Genomic DNA, 17,927 nt, shown 5'->3' with positions numbered 1-17,927 from the left:
TCTGAATACCAAAACAACATCCTTAATCGCCGTTACATAGTGAAAGATACGTCATTAATCACACTCAACAACGATCGTAGGGGGCTTCGTATTCTTGAAGCTGTGTTCATTCTGGAGATGACACCAGTAATCAGAATCCAGATGAATTTGGCTTCTAGTATTCAACTGTTCGATGGTCCTCCATTGGTCCAAAGAGAAAAAGGTAAGACTTGGCGGACAGCTAGAAGCCGGAGTCAGGCAACAATCTCCTCACCCTACCCTGCGCATTTTCTACCAATTAAACGGGTTAAGTGAATTGTGGAGTAGGGTGCACCCACATTTAAAATGTCTAGATGTCTTTTTGTAGGCTGAGTATAGCTGTGTTAGCGCAACAAAACATACTCCTGAGATGTCACATTGCTGACGAAATGTCGAACAATAAAAATGGAAAGATTAAGTGATATCTTGTTTCTTCACCCTCCAGATGGTAAGATATTTGCATAGAATGGAAAATATCCAAGAGGAAACTAAGAATAGTCAAAAAGATGTTATGTTCAATGACAAGCTATATATATAATATATATATATATATATATATATATATATATATATATATATATATATATATATATATATATATACATATATATATATATATATATATATATATATATATATATATATATATATATGTATATATATATATATAAATATAAATATATATATATATATATATATATATATATATATATATATATATATATATATATATATATATATATATATATATATATATATATATATATATATATATTTTGGTAGCAGTCTTTCCTGTAGACATATATTATTAAATATGACCGAAAAAGTAAGATTAATAATTCTAACACGAATTTTCTCAATCTTTCGTACATTACGCTTCACTGTTGGAGGTAAATCAAAAATCAATTCTCCAAAATTCATTTTTATTTCTAGTCTGACGCGACACGGGCGCGTTTCGTAAAACTTATTACATTTTCAAAGACTTTAGTTCACAAATACACAACTGATTAGAACTTACGTATCTCCGATTTTATATCTACATTTGAGTGAGGTGGGAATGGTGATGTGGCATTAACACAAGACAGAACAAGAGGGGATATTAATAGGGTATTAAAAGTATCAACACAAGACAGAACACAAACAATGGGTGTTGAATAGAAGTGTTTGTAGAAAGCCTATTGGTCCATATTTCTTGATGCTTCTATATTGGAGCGGAGTCTTGAGGTGGGTAGAATATAGTTGTGCAATAATTGGCTGTTGATTGCTGGTGTTGACTTCTTGATGTGTAGTGCCTCGCAAACGTCAAGCCGCCTGCTATCGCTGTATCTATCGATGATTTCTGTGTTGTTTACTAGGATTTCTCTGGCGATGGTTTGGTTGTGGGAAGAGATTATATGTTCCTTAATGGAGCCCTGTTGCTTATGCATCGTTAAACGCCTAGAAAGAGATGTTGTTGTCTTGCCTATATACTGGGTTTTTTGGAGCTTACAGTCCCCAAGTGGGCATTTGAAGGCATAGACGACGTTAGTCTCTTTTAAAGCGTTCTGTTTTGTGTCTGGAGAGTTTCTCATGAGAAGGCTGGCCGTTTTTCTGGTTTTATAGTAAATCGTCAGTTGTATCCTCTGATTTTTGTCTGTAGGGATAACGTTTCTATTAACAATATCTTTCAGGACCCTTTCCTCCGTTTTATGAGCTGTGGAAAAGAAGTTCCTGTAAAATAGTCTAATAGGGGGTATAGGTGTTGTGTTAGTTGTCTCTTCAGAGGTTGCATGGCTTTTCACTTTCCTTCTTATGATGTCTTCGATGAAACCATTGGAGAAGCCGTTATTGACTAGGACCTGCCTTACCCTACAGAGTTCTTCGTCGACTTGCTTCCATTCTGAGCTGTGGCTGAGAGCACGGTCGACATATGCGTTAACAACACTCCTCTTGTACCTGTCAGGGCAGTCGCTGTTGGCATTTAGGCACATTCCTATGTTTGTTTCCTTAGTGTAGACTGCAGTGTGGAAACCTCCGCCCTTTTCCATGACTGTTACATCTAGAAAGGGCAGCTTCCCATCCTTTTCCATCTCGTAAGTGAAACGCAGCACGGAACTCTGCTCAAATGCCTCCTTCAGCTCCTGCAGATGTCTGACATCAGGTACCTGTGTAAAAATGTCGTCAACATACCTGCAGTATATGGCCGGTTTCAAGTTCATGTCGACTAAGACTTTTTGCTCGATGGTACCCATGTAGAAGTTTGCAAACAGGACACCTAGGGGAGAACCCATGGCGACCCCATCTACTTGCTTATACATGTGCCCATCCGGGCTCAAGAAGGGTGCCTCTTTAGTACAAGCTTGGAGTAGTTTCCTCAGAATATTTTCTGGCATGTCAAGAGGAGTACAGGCTGGATCACGATACACACTGTCGGCTGTACACTCTGCCGACATACCAGTCACTTCTGGGGTGTGAGTTTTCAGTTGCATATTGTCCTGGAGACCATTCAGGCTTGTTCGCATTTGTGTTCCTCACGTGTGCCCCAAAGAATGAGGTGATTTGGTAAAATGCTATGCCCAAGATTACTATCCGAGTGCCGGCGGTGGGGTGGTTCAAATAGCTTAGGCTATCACCTCATTATGTCCGGTCGTGATGGTCAAGTGGATTAAGACGTCTTGTACATACCAGTTGCGTTGCTTCTGGGATTATGGGTTCGAGTCACTTCTGGGGTGTGAGTTTTCAGTTGCATATTATCCTGGAGACCATTCAGGCTTGTTCGCATTTGTGTTCCTCACGTGTGCCCCAAAGAATGAGGTGATTTGGTAAAATGCTATGCCCAAGATTACTATCCGAGTGCCGGCGGTGGGGTGGTTCAAATAGCTTAGGCTATCACCTCATTATGTCCGGTCGTGATGGTCAAGTGGATTAAGGCGTCTTGTACATACTAGTTGCGTTGCTTCTGGGAGTATGGGTTCGAGTCACTTCTGGGGTGTGAGTTTTCAGTTGCATATTGTCCTGAAGACCATTCAGGCTTGTTCGCATTTGTGTTCCTCACGTGTGCCCCAAAGAATGAGGTGATTTGGCAAAATGCTATGCCCAAGATTACTATCCGAGTGCCGGCGGTGGGGTGGTTCAAATAGCCTCGGCTATCACCTCATTATGTCCGGTCGTGATGGTCAAGTGGATTAAGGCGTCTTGTACATACCAGTTGCGTTGCTTCTGGGAGTATGGGTTCGAGTCACTTCTGGGGTGTGAGTTTTCAGTTGCATATTGTCCTGCAGACCATTCAGGCTTGTTCGCATATATATATATATATATATATATATATATATATATATATATATGTATATATATATATATATATATATATATATATATATATATATATATATATATTTATATATATATATATATATATATATATATATATATATATATATATATATATATATATATGTATATATATATATAAATATATATATATATATATATATATATATATATATATATATATATATATATATATGTATATATATAAATATATATATATATATATATATATATATATATATATATATATATGAATATATATATATATATATATATATATATATATATATATATATATATATATATATATATATATATATATATACATATATATATATATATATATATATATATATATATATATATATATATATTTATGTACATATATATATTTATATATATATATATACATACATATATATATATATATATATATATATATATATATATATATATATATATATATATATTTATATATATGTATATAACTGAAAACTCACATCCCAGAAGTGACTCGAACCCATACTGCCAGGAGCACTCTGCATCTGGCGTACAGGATCCCTTAACCGCCGGTCGTGTTAGTCGAGCGGTCGATCTATATAGTAGGTATAAAAAAGACGCACCTATTCGAATGCAACGTTGTATCGAAATTTCAAAGCAATCGGTGAAGAACTTTATGATATTACAGCATGTGTTGCCCTTACGTCCAACAGATGGCGCTGTTTTTCAAAAAAGCTTGTTTTTTTCTGTCACAGGTGAGGCATGTATATAGTAGATATATAAAAAGACCCGCCTATTTGAATGCAACGTTGTGTTAAAATTTCCAAACAATCGACAAAGAGGTTTCAAAGATTTCATTCACATGGAAAAACACATAAAAAACACAGTTTTTCAGAAAAAAACATGTTTCTTTTACCGTCACAGATATCATATCTATATAGTATGTATATTATAACCTGGCCGGATGCGAATGGAACATTGTGTGAAAATTTCAAAGCAATCGGTGAAGAACTTTCGAAGATTAGCCATTTTGAACAAACGAACATATTAATTTTTATTTATATAGATGAACGGTATGGTAAACAACACAGCTCAGTTCCAACACAATGTCACACAAAAAAATTCAATAAAAAATAAAAAAATTTAAATCTATGACTATAAAATTTTCCATGCAAACGGAAACATTGAAATTAAATTTGTGACATATTTACTATAGCGTGAACATTGCTATTATGTGCAACAGATGGTGCTGTCTTTCAAAAACGCACGTTTTTTACCTGTCATATGGGGGTGGCATCTATATAGTAGGTATATTAAAAGAAGCGCCTATTCAAATCAACTTTGTGTCAAAATTTCAAAGCATTCGGTGAAGAACTTTCAGAGAGTACAGTGTGTGTTGCTCTTACGTCCAACAGATGGTGCTGTATTTCAAAAGAAACATGTTTTTTCTTGTCACAGGTGAGACATGTATATAGTAGATATATAAAAAGCCGCGCCTATTCGATTGCAACGTTGTGTCAAAATTTCAAAGCAATCGGTAAAGAGGGTTCGAAGATTTCCCTCACATGAAAAACACAGTTTTTCAGTAAAAGCATGTTTTTTTACCGTCCCAGATGTCACATCTATTTAGTATGTATATAAAAACTTGGCCGGATGCAAATGGAACATTGTGAAAATTTCAAAGCAATCCGTGAAAAACTTTCGGAGATTAGCGATTTTGAACAAACGAACATTTCCATTTATCTATATAGATCAAAAAATAATAAATTAACAATACTCACGAAATGAACGGTATGTTAAAGAACAAAGCTCAATTCAAACGCAATTCACACAAAATAAATAAATCAAAATGAAAATTAATCAAAATATATGAAAATTAAATTTATTTTTGCTATCAGAAATATTGAAATGGAATTGTAACATATTTAGTATAGCATGTGTGTTCCTCTTGATGGGTTTGTAACTGTACACTGGATTAGATAATGTTCCAGTGGTCTGTCGGGCATTTCTTCACAGTGAAGACATTTCCTCTCATCTTCTGGAACCTGTAAGCCTATTTCCCATTCACATGGGTATCAAAGCCTGATGCGATGTAAGTGTACTTCTGTTTCTCTACTGCTCCCTTTCATCAAACTAAGTGGTTCGTATTTGGTTGAATTCTTGTACAAACCCGCAGATCCTTATGTTGCCCCTGCTGTGTTGTGGTCACTGTACATCTTTTACATTGCTCTGTTTCAAATTACTTTCTCAATCTGTGATTGACTCTGTGGTATGTAAATGTCTACATTTCTTCTCCTAGTTGCAAGTTTTGCAGCTTCGTCTACAATGTCATTTCCTATTATTCCCACATGACTTGGCACCCAGTTGATAAGTTTGCGTCGGCCTTGTCGTTTGAGTGTTTGCATTAATGATATGACATTTGTGATCAGATCCACCATCACCTCTTCCGTCGCACCATGGCCCACTCCCCTTTCCCTTTGTCCTCCCCACCATTCTCCATTCTGCCATCCCCTCGTCCTCACTATCCCAAACTCCCCCGTCCCCTCATCCTTTCCAACCATTACCATTCCGTTTGTCCCTCATAATCCCCACCATCTCTCACTTCCGTCCCCTCGTCATCCCCCACCATTCCCCACTCCCTCGTCTGATGCCATCCCAAATGGTCTCATGTTCCCATCAGAAAATTGGGAACATCAAGTGATCTGATGTTTCCCATTAATGAAATATAAGAAAAACAGTTGAAAAATTGAATGAAATAGGAAAAAATAAAAAAATAAACTATGTTCACGAAATGAACGGTATGGTAAACAACACAGCTCAATTCCAACACAATTGACACAAAATAATTCAATCAAAATGAAAATAAATCAAAATCAATGAAAATTCAATTTATCAATGCAATCAGAAACTTTGAAATGGAATTGTAAGGTATTTAGTATAGCATGTGCGTTGCTCTTACATGCAACAGATGGCGCTGTTTGTAAAGAAAAGCATAGTTTTACCTGTCACAGGTGTGGTATCTATACTTATATTTACGAAATGATTGGTATGGGGAAATAACACAGCTCAGTTCAAACACAATGTCACACAAAATAATTCAATAAAAAATAAAATAAATCAAAATCTATGAAAATAAAATTTATCAATGCAATCGGAAACACTGAAATGGAATTTGTGACATATTTAGTACTGCATGAATATTGCTGTTATGAGCAACAGATGGCGCTGTTTTTCAAAAACGCATGTTTTTACCTCTCATAGGGGGTGGCATCTATAAAGCAGGTATATAAAAAAGAGCGCCTTTTCGAATGCAACGTTGTGTTAAAATTTAATAGCAATGGGTGAAGAATTTTCAGAGAGTATAGAGTGTGTTGCTCTTTACTCCAACAGATGGTGATGTTTTTTTTAAATATGTTTTTTCTTGTCATAGGTGAGGCATGTATATCGTAGATATATAAAAAGACGCGCCTATTCAAATGCAACGTTGTGTCAAAATTTCGAAGTAATCGGTAAAGAGGATTCGAAGATTTCCTTCACATGAAAAACACAGTTTTTTTTTATAAAAATTATGTTTTTTACCGTCCCAGACGTTACATCTATATAGTATGTATATAAAAGCCTGGCCGGATGCGAATGGAACATTGTGTGAAAATTTCAAAGCAACCGGTGAAAAACTTTCGGAGATTATCGATTTTGAACATACGAACATTTTTTTTTTATTTATAAAGACTAGCAATACCCGCCACGCGTTGCTGTGGCTCAGTCTGTTTTTTTTTTTTTTTTTTTTTTTTTTTTACTTTTTAGCAGGGATAATCCTGCGCGGGCCCTAAGCCTCTGGCTGGCCCACTAAGTGATGCTTGTTTCTGTTTTACTTGGGCGGAGGATGAGTATTTATGACTCGTATGGTCGCTTCAGTAAGATTTTGCTATATGTGTTTAACAACTTCCTCTGCTCTGTTGAATCTAAGTTGAAATCTTAACGGGTTTGTAACTGTGCACTGTGTTAGATAATGTTCCAGTGGTCTGTCGGGCATTTCTCCACAGTGTAGACATTTCCTCTCATCTTCCGGAACCTGTAAGCCTATTTCCCATGCACATGGGTATCCAAGCCTGATGCGATGTAAGTGCACTTCTGTTGTTCTACTGCCCCCTTTCATCAAACTAAGTGGTTCGTAGTTGGTTGAATTCTTGTACCAACCCGCAGATCCTGATGTTGCAACTGCTGTGGTGTGGTCACTGTACATCTTTCGCATTGCTCTGTTTCGAATTACTTTCTTCATCTGGGATAGACTCAGTGGAATGTAAATGTCTACATTTCTCCTCTTAGTAGCAAGTTTCGCAGCTTCGTCTGCAATGTCGTTTCCTATTAGTCCCACATGACTTGGCACCCAGTTGATAAGTACCCGTCGGCCTAGTCGTTTGAGTGTGTGCATGAATGATAAGACATTTGTGATCAGATGGATGTTATCACATATGTGTTCTTGTTGCAAGGTTTCAATGGCGGTTCTCGAATCTGTATGGATGATAACATGTTGTCGGTGTTCAGCAAGAGCATGTTCCAAAGCCTTTTGAATGGCTAGCATCTCGGTTTGTAAAGTCGAACACCCAGTTGAGAGCCTCCAACTATATACAGAGTTTCCTGCTTTAACTGCAGCTCCGGTTTCTTGTCCCTGCTGGTCTACTGACCCATCCGTGAAGTAAGTGAAGCTGTCGGATGCCATGGGTGCTTCTATATGCATCTGTGCAATGTTACGTATCAGTCTGGTTAAATGGGAAAGAAAGAAAAGAGAAAGCGCACGTTTCTAATATGTTTAATTTCACAATGTTTGTGAGTATACATTGTGGTTTTGTTGTTCCATTGTTTGTTGAGATATAGAGATTGTCTGGTTTGCAGACTCTAAAACATGCAACATATAATTGTCAATGTGAGAAGCAATCCGTGTCTAGATATAAACTGCACAATTTTAAAGATTGGCCCTGATCTTTGTTGATGGTGATTGCAAACGCCAATCGAATTGGAAATTACAATCTCTTAAAATGAAATGGCATATCTGTGGATATCATAGTAATGTGAGGAATGAAGATATCTTCACCTTCGAAAGGTCCTGCTAAGATTGTTACTTCTACGACGCCGCTCATTAATTTTTTTTACTGCAAGGCGGGTGGCGTTGCAGAGTTTTGGCTTGTTGATATTTCGCCACATGATAATTGGCGCGCCGATTTCCAATTAGTGTACGTGTGATGGTATCTCTGGCAGATCGAGTGAATTAAAAAAATTTGGATAATTAACTGCTTTATCTTCTTCCACAACAGTGTCCAAGAACTTGTATATGATTGCCTCGCTCTGAATGTTAGATTGAATAATATTCTTAAGTCCTTAGACGTTTTGTTCTTGGCCACATGAATAACTCTTTCACTCAGCCAGTCGTGATTCTTATAATTGGTTTGAATATTGGAAAATACTTTTTCAACAAGTTCTTCTTTTGACGTCATTAAATTGCAAAAGGTATGAGGCAATGAAATTCGTCCTGAGGTCAGATCAACCGGCACGTTTACGTTCCCTATTTCCAGAATTTGATGTGAGAATATCTCAGGTGATGGATCGTTTTTCAGTAGCAACATAACTACACGCATATTTGTAGTTAATTTAAATGTCTTTACGTTGTGTAACAAAGTAGAGTATTTCAGGCAAGCATTTATTTCGTCCGCTGGTGTCGATCGAGGAATTACATGTAATATTTTCCTGAAATCTATTGCAAACAATATTAATGTGCTCCCAAATGGTCTGATGTTTCTACGGAAATCTTGCATTGAACGATCAAGAGCCTCGAGCGATTTTTTGTGGGGAATTGTGCATTCATCCCAAACAATAAGTTTGCATTTCTGCAATACTTTTCCCAGGCTGGATACTTTGGAAATGTTGCACGTGGGAGTTTCAATGAATTGAATGTTCAATGGCAATTTCAAAGCCGAAGTAGCAGTTCTTCCACCTTGTAACAATGTCGCAGCAATTCCGGATGATGAAAGAGCTAAGGTTATGCCATTTTGGGATCGAAATGCTGCCAGAATCAGTCTAATTAGGAAGGTTTTACAGTTCCTCCTGGCGCATCTAAGAAGATTTCTCCAAGCCTGTTATTGACAGTTTGAATTATTGGATTGTTAACGCCTTTTCGCTCAAACATTAGCCTAGGAACTTTTGATTAAACATACGACAACAGATCACCCATGTTGTAATTTTGTTCACAACGTAATTCTATATCGAACGAAGCAGCAGTAGATCGATTTGGTGATGGCATTTCCAATTGATTGAGAAATTTTTTCACGATTTCTAAGCACAAGTTTTCAAACATTATGAATTCTTCGTTGTAGATTTTTGCTGTAAAATCTATGTTCATATATGAATTTTCCTTGCGAATTCGACGGATAATATCTTCTGCTATGTGCAATTTATATTTCTCCAATAACTCTGTTGGAGATAACAGAGAGCCGATGGTGTAATATGATCGCAAACAATGCTCGAATTTTATTTGGATGTCATGTGTTGGATGCGCCATTGATGCATGCATCCCAGTGCCTGTCGTTCTCCAATAAATTCTGAGTTTGAAATGCAATAAGGAAACCGGCCTGCGTTAAAACTTTGACAAATCTCAATTGCTGGAAAGACGTTGGACCGAGCATATTTACCAACAGAATGTGAAGAAAGAAACATTCATCCTGATTAGGATGCATGGTGTACTATCTATCTATCATAGTTTATTTGAATATTCTAGTTGTCCGTCGACTCGCTCTCCTCGTTTGCGTTGTTTAGGCACTTTCGAATACAGCAGTGTTTTTGCAAATATGTCATTTTGACATAACGTGAAAAAAACAGATAATACTGTAGCCGGTGGATTCACAGCTGTTTGTTGAACATTTGCAGCTGTGAAATAAACGTGTTGTACATTTTCGTGTTTAAAAAAAAAAAAAAATTTAAATTCAAATGCAGATCAATTAACACAGCTCAATTTTACCACCAATTGCACGGAAAAATAATTAGAACAGATAAAAAAAAAACGAAATTAAAAACAATGAAAAAAGAAACAAACTATACCACGAAGTGAATGGTATGATAACACAGCTCAATTCCAATGCAATTCACACAAAATAATTAAATCAAAATGAAAAAAAAAATCAAATTCTATGAAAATTCAATTTATCAATGCAAATCAGAAACATTGAAATGGAACAGTAACATATTTAGTATAGCATGTGTGTTGCTCTTACATGCAACAGATGGCGCTGTTTTTCAGGAGAAGCATAACAGGTAACACCTGTTACCTGTAACAGGTGTGGCATCTATACTTATACTTATGAAATGAACAATATGGTAAACAACACAACTCAAGTCAAACACAATGTCACTCAAAATGACACCCACCCTATCTCCTCCCCACCATCCACCATCCCCTCGTCCTTCGAAATATTCCCCACTCAACCGTCCTCTCCACAATCTCCCACTCCCCCGTCCCTACGTCCTCCCAACCATTCCCACTCTCCCCCGTCTCCTCGTCTTCCCCACTATCCCCCCACTTCCTTTTTCCCTTGTCCTTCCCCCACCAATATCCATTTACTTGTCCCCTCGTTCCTACCATCCCCCACGCCCCCATCCCCTCGTCCTCCCTACCATTACCCCCCTCCCCTTTCCCCTCGTCCTCTGCACCTCTCCCCACTCCCGTCCCCTCGTCCTCCCCACCATTCCTTACGCCCTTGTTCGATGTATTCCCAAATGATTAGATGTTCCCATCAGAAAATTGGGAACATCAAATGATCTGATGTTCCCATCACTGAAATATAAGAAAAACAATTAAAAACGAAATGAAAAACAATAAACAAATAAGAAAATAAGCTATACTCACGAAATGAACTGTATGGTAAACAACAAAGCTCAATTCCAATGCAATATCACACAAAATAATTAAATCAAAATGGAAATAAATCGAAATCTATGATAATTAAATTTATCAATGAAATTGAAAACATTGAATTGGAATCGAAACATATTTAGTTTAGCGTCTGTGGCTCTTATGTGCAACAGATGGTGCTGTTTTTTTTGTTTAAATCGTGTTTTTACCTTTCACAGATGTGGCATCTATACTAAAACTTACGAAATGAACGGTAGTGTAATAAACGCACCTCAATTCCAATACAATGTAACACAAAATAATTCAATAAAAATTAAAATAAATCTAAATATATGAAAATTAAATTTATTAATGCAATCTGAAACTTTGAAATGGAATTGTAACATAAATAGTATAGCGTGTGTTGCTTTTATATGCAACAGATGGCGCTGTTTTTCAAAAAAGCAGGTTTTACTGGTTACAGGTGTGGCATCTATATAGTAGGTATATAAAAAAACCCACGCATATTCATATGAAATGTTGTGTTAAAATTTCAAAGCAATCGGTGAAGAAATTTCTGAGATTTCAGTGTGTGTTGCTCTTACTTCCAACAGATGGCGCTCTTTTTCTAAAAAAAGCATGTTTTTTCCTGTCACAGGTGAGGCATGTATATAGCAAGTTTATAAAAACACGTGCCTATTCAAATGGAACTTTGTGTCAAAATTTCAAAACAATTGGTAAAAAGGTTTCGAAGATTTCCCTAACATGAAAAACACATGAAAAACTGTTTTTCAGAAAAAAATAGGTTTTTCAGTTACAGACGTGACATCTATACAGCATGTATATAAAAACCCGCGCAGATGCGAATGAGCATTGTGTGAAAATTTCAAAGCAATCGGTGAAGAACTTTGGGAGATTAGCAATTTTGAACAAACGAACATTTTCATTTTTATTTATATACTAGCTGTACCCGGCAACGCGTTGCTGTGGCTCAGCAAAGCATGTGCGTTGCTGAGCCACAGCCACCATCCTTGTCCCCCAGTCCTCCCCACCATTTTCTCCTCACCTGTCTCCTCTGCCTCCTAACCATTCTCAACTCCACCATCCTCCTTTCCTTCCCACTATGTCCCACTGCCCTGTACCTTTTTCCTCCCCACCATTCTCCATTCCCCAAATCTCTCGTCCCCACCATCCCAAACTCCCCTGTCCCTTCGTTCTTCCCCACCATTCCCCCCTCCCTTGTCCCCTCATCCTCCCCACAATCTCTTACTTTCGGCCCCTCATCATCCCCACTATTCTCCACTTCCTCGCCCCATGTCTTCCCAAAATGGTATGATGTTCAGATCAGAATATTGAGAACATCAAGTGATCTGATGATCCAATCACTGAATTATAAGAAAAATCGTTAAAAAAAATATATGAAAATATTTAAAAAATTAAAATTAACTCTTCCCACGAAATGAACGGTATGGTAAAAACAAAGCTCAATTCCAAAGCAATTCACACAAAATAATTAAATCAAAATTAAATTAAATCAAAATCTATGAAAATTCAATTTATCAATGCAATCAGAAACATTGAAATGGAATTGTAACATATTTAGTATAGCATGAGTGTTGCTCTTACATGCAACGGATGGCGCTGTTTGTCAAGAAAAGCATAGTTTTAACTGTCACAGGTGCGGGATCTATACTCATACTTACAAAATGAAAAGTATAGTAAACAACTCAGCTCAATTCCAACACAATTTCACACAAAATAATTCAATAAAAAATACAATAAATCATAATCTATGAAAACAAAATTTATCAATGCAATCGGAAACATTGAAATGGAATTTGTGACATATTTAGTATAGCGTGCATGTTGATATTACGTGCAACAGATGGCGCTGTTTTTCAAAAACACATGTTTTTACCTGTCACAGGTGTTGCATCTATATACTAGGTATAAAAAAGACGCACCTATTCGAATGCAACATTGTATCAATATTTCAAAGCAATCCGTGAAGAACTTTATGAGATTACCTGTCATGTAATAGGGGCATGTGTTGCCCGAACGTCCAACAGATGGCGCTGTTTTTCAAAAATGCATGTTTTTTCCTTTCACAGGTGAGGCATGTATATAGTAGATATATAAAAAGACGCCCCTATTTGAATGCAACGATGTGTTAAAATTTTAAAACAATTGGTAAAGAGGTTTCAAAGAGTTCCTTTACATGGAAAAAAACACATGAAAAACACACTTTTTAAGAAAAAAATGTTTTTATCCGTCACAGACGTGACATTTATATAGTATATATATAAAAACCTGGCCAGATGTGAATGGAACATTGTGTGAAAATTTCAAAGCGATCGGTGAAGAACTTTCGGAGATTAGCAATTTTGAACAAACGAACATTTTCATTTTTATTTATATAGATAAAAAATAAAAAAACAACAATACTCACGAAATGAATGGTATGGTAAACAACAAAGCTCAATTCCAATGCAATTCACACAAAATAATTAAATCAAAATGAAAATCAATCAAAATCTATGAAAACTCAATTTATCAATGCAATCAGAAATACCGAAATGGAATTGTAACATATTTAACATAGCATGTGTGTTGCTCTTACAGGCAACAGACGGCGCTGTTTGTCAAGAAAAACATAATTTTAACAGTCACAGGTCTGGGATCGATACATATACTTACGAAATAAACGGTAGGATAAACAACTCAGCTCAATTCCAACACAATGCAACACAAAATAATTCAATAAAAAATAAAATAAATCGAAATCTATGAAAATAAAATTTATCAAGCAATCGGAAACATTGAAATGAAATTCATGACATATTTACAGGATCGTGTATATTGCTGTTATGTGCAACAGATGGCGCTGTCTTTCAAAAACGCACGTTTTTTACCTGTCACAGGGGGGTGGCATCTATATAGTAGGTATACAAAAAGAAGCGCCTATTCGAATGCAACTTTGTGTCAAAATTTCAAAGCAATCGGTGAAGAACGTTTGGAGAATACAGCGTGTGTTACTCTTACGTCCAAGAGATGGTGCTGTTTTTAAAAAAAAAACATGTTTTTTCTTGTCACAGGTGAGGCATGTATATAGTAGATATATAAAAAGACGCGCCTTTTCGATTGCAACGTTGTGTCAAAATTTCAAAGCAATCGGTAAAGAGGATTCGAAGATTTTCCTCACATGAAAATCTGTTTTTCAAAAAAATCTTGTTTTTTATCCGTCACAGTCATGACATTTATATAATATGTATATAAAAACGTGGCCGGATGCGAATGAAACGTTCTGTTAAAATTTCAAAGCGATCAGTGAAGAACTTTCGGAGATTAGCGATTTTGAACAAACGAACATTTCCACTTTTATTTATATAGATTAAAATATAAAAAATATCAATACCCACGAAATGAATAGCATGGTAAACAACAAAGCTCACTTTCAATGCAATTCACACAAAATAAATAAATAAAAATGAAAATCAATCAAAATCTAAGAAAATTCAATTTATCAATGCATCAGAAATACTTAAATGGAATTGTAACATATTTAGTATAGCATGTGTGATGCTCCTACAGACAACAGATTGCGCTGTTTGTCAAGAAAAACATATTTTTACCAGTCACAGGTGTGGGATCTATACATGTCCTTACGAAATAAACGGTAAGATAAACAACACAGCTCAATTCCAACACAATGTCACACAAAATAATTCAATATAAATTAAAATAAATCGAAATCTATGAAAATACAATTTATCAATGCAATCGGAAACACTGAAATGGAATTTGTGACATATTTAGCATAGCGTGCATGTTTCCATTATGTGCAACAGATGGCACTGTTTTCAGAAACGCATGTTTTTACCTGTCACAGGTGTGGCATCTATATAGTAGGTATAAAAAAGACACGACTATTCGAATGAAACGTTGTGTCAAAATTTCAAAGAAATCGGTGAAGAACTTTCAGAGATTACAGTGTGTGTTGGTCTTGCATCCAACAGATGGCACTGTTTAAAAAAAATAGTTTTTTCCTGTCACAGGGGAGGCATGTATATAGAAGATATATCAAAATACGTGCCTGTTTGATGGCAACGTTGTATCAAAATTTCAAAGCAATCGGTAAAGAGGTTTCGAAGATTTCCCTCTCAGGAAAAAACCATGAAAAACACAGTTTTTCAGAAAAAGCATGTTTTTTACCGTCACAGACATGATATCTATATAGTACGTATATTTTAACCTGCCCGGATGCGAATGGAACATTGTGTTAAAATTTCAAAGAAATCCGTGAAATACTTTCGGCGATGAGCCATTTTGAACAAACGACCATATTCATTTTTATTTATATAAATGAACGGTATGGTAAACAACACAGCTCAGTTCCAACACAATGTCACACAAAGAATTCAATAAAAAGTAAAAAAAAATGAAATCTATGAAAATTAAATTTATCAATGCAATCGAAAACATTGAAATGAAATTCGTGTCATATTTAGTATAGTGTGAATATTGCTATTATGTGCAACAGATGGCGCTGTCTTTCAAAAACGCACATTTTTTACCTCTCACAGTTGTGGTATCTATATAGACGGTATATAAAAAAAATTCGCCTATTCGAATGCAACTTTGTGTCAAAATTTCAAAGCAATCGGTGAAAAACTTTTGGAGAATACAGCGTGTGTTGTGATCTTATGGCTACTGTTGACCAGCCAGTTGATAGTGGGAGTTGCTCCTGAGCTACCGTGCAGTGAGGACGTGTCGCCTGCTGCTCCGGTGGTTTGAGTCGGTTCTCACTACGTGTAGAGAGCCATGGGGAAGGCTCAGCGCAAGAGGGAATGGAAGCAGCTTTCGGACGAGGAAGGACGGGGGACCGATGTGCAGCAGGCCCCAAAGAAAACTGCTATCGAGGCTTTACCACTTGCTTCTACCAGCAAGTCAGCGGACGTAATGGACCTAGAGAGGACAGCGTCAGTCACACACCAGCCAGTGTCAGTCAATGCTTCTCTGTCCGCAACGCTGCCGCGGGACGGCAGTATGAGTCAGGAGCGGACACCACCGGTTTCACGCCAGCCAATGTCGGCCATTGTTCCTCTCTCCACAGCCCAGCCGCAGGACAGCAGTATGGGACAGGGGAGGACACCACCAGTCTCACACCAGACATCGCCAGCCTCTGCACTTCTTCCGAAATTCAAGATCATGCAGACCGACCACTTTCCTACAGCATATGGAGTAGTAACGGCGATGGAAAAAGAACAACCAGAGCTCAAACTTTCCATTACAGTCAACCTGAAGGGAGAAATAATACTGACACCTCAAGACCAACAGACTGCCCATTACTTAGAGAAGGTAAGAGTCCTGCAGGGGAAACCTGTGTGCTTGGTAAAGCTGGACCCTTCAGAACGACGCACACGAGTCGTGCTTTTGGGATACCCCATCGACTTTCCCCTGGATCCAGTGCTAGAACACAAGCAAGTCCTGAGTGCGGAACGTTGCCACACAAAAGTAGACAAGGCAGCGACGCGTCAGGTTCTGGTGACCGTCATGGGACATGTGCCGGAAACTTTCGGTCTTGGAAATTGGGGGACATACCGACAGAGGCCATACGTCCCGGAACCCCTACGCTGCTTCAGGTGTCAGAAATACGGCCACCATCAGTCACGCTGCACAGGACAGGAGAGGTGCGGAGTGTGCAGCCTGAGACATCCCACCACAGACTGTATTGCCAAGCACAAGGCAAACCAGACCACAACAGCCAAATGTCCAAATTGTGGAGGCAAACATCATGCCTGGAGCACAACCTGCTCTGCACGGAAACAAAAAGTGCAGACAGCTCAGGCCAGGGTCAACACACTGACCAGCGGTACATCCACCAACACCACCGTCTGGAACACTCGTGCACAGCCACAACAGCCACCCGCTCTCACAGAGCAAAATTTCCCGAATCTGTCAATTCCGAATCAGACATTACACGAAAGTGTTACAGAAGTCCAGCAAGTGCAAATGAGCAGAAAACACTTACTTTCGGAATCTACTCACCAGCTATACAGTTTTACCGAGGTCCAGCTGCAAACCATCGTGAAGATCATGGCAGAGACCATTATCAATTGCCTACAGATGACGCAGAACGCCTCCCAACAACAGACTCAAGACATCACTTGTGTGATAATGGACAAGATCGTGCAGCAGACCACAGTTACACGAGAAATAGACAGTCTCCGACAGGATGGAGCACAGGAGGACAAACAACGCAACTTGGACATACTGACTACCGACAACAGTCGGCTAGTCAAGACACCGGAACATCGACATTCACAAACGCAACTGCAAGACGCAGTGACCACCCACGATCAACAGACTCTTCCAACGCAGGAGACAGACAACACCAGCCAATGCAGTCTGATCTGCAGCAACGCCAACAAAGACGTATTGATTAGCAGAGATGCGCAGGTTCCGCCAACACAAGAAACGGCCGCGAGCAATCAATGCAGTCCGACTTGCAGCAATACCAACAACAAAGTGATGGACCACAGTTATGCACAGATTCCAGCAACGTCGGGGATGACCACGAACAATCAATGCAGTCCGATTTGCAGCGACACGACTTGCGAGGCGGTGAATATAGAGGTCGATTCCGAGGAGGAGTTCTAGTAGAACAAGCAACACCAACCGAACCCGTCGTCTGGCCATTACGAATTCTGCAGTGGAACAT

The 17,927-nt window shown here is 37.8% G+C and overlaps 1 protein-coding gene across 1 annotated transcript in view; it reads right to left on the bottom strand.

Moving 5' to 3' along the window:
* Window positions 1–17,927, bottom strand: part of LOC138357141 (uncharacterized) — a 45,595-nt gene that overhangs the window by 18,112 nt on the left and 9,556 nt on the right. The window lies entirely within an intron of this gene.

The sequence above is a fragment of the Procambarus clarkii genome, chromosome 76 (genome assembly GCF_040958095.1).
Source record: "Procambarus clarkii isolate CNS0578487 chromosome 76, FALCON_Pclarkii_2.0, whole genome shotgun sequence".
NCBI classification, from domain to species: Eukaryota; Metazoa; Arthropoda; class Malacostraca; order Decapoda; family Cambaridae; genus Procambarus; species Procambarus clarkii.
This window is presented reverse-complemented; position numbering and strand designations above follow the sequence as displayed.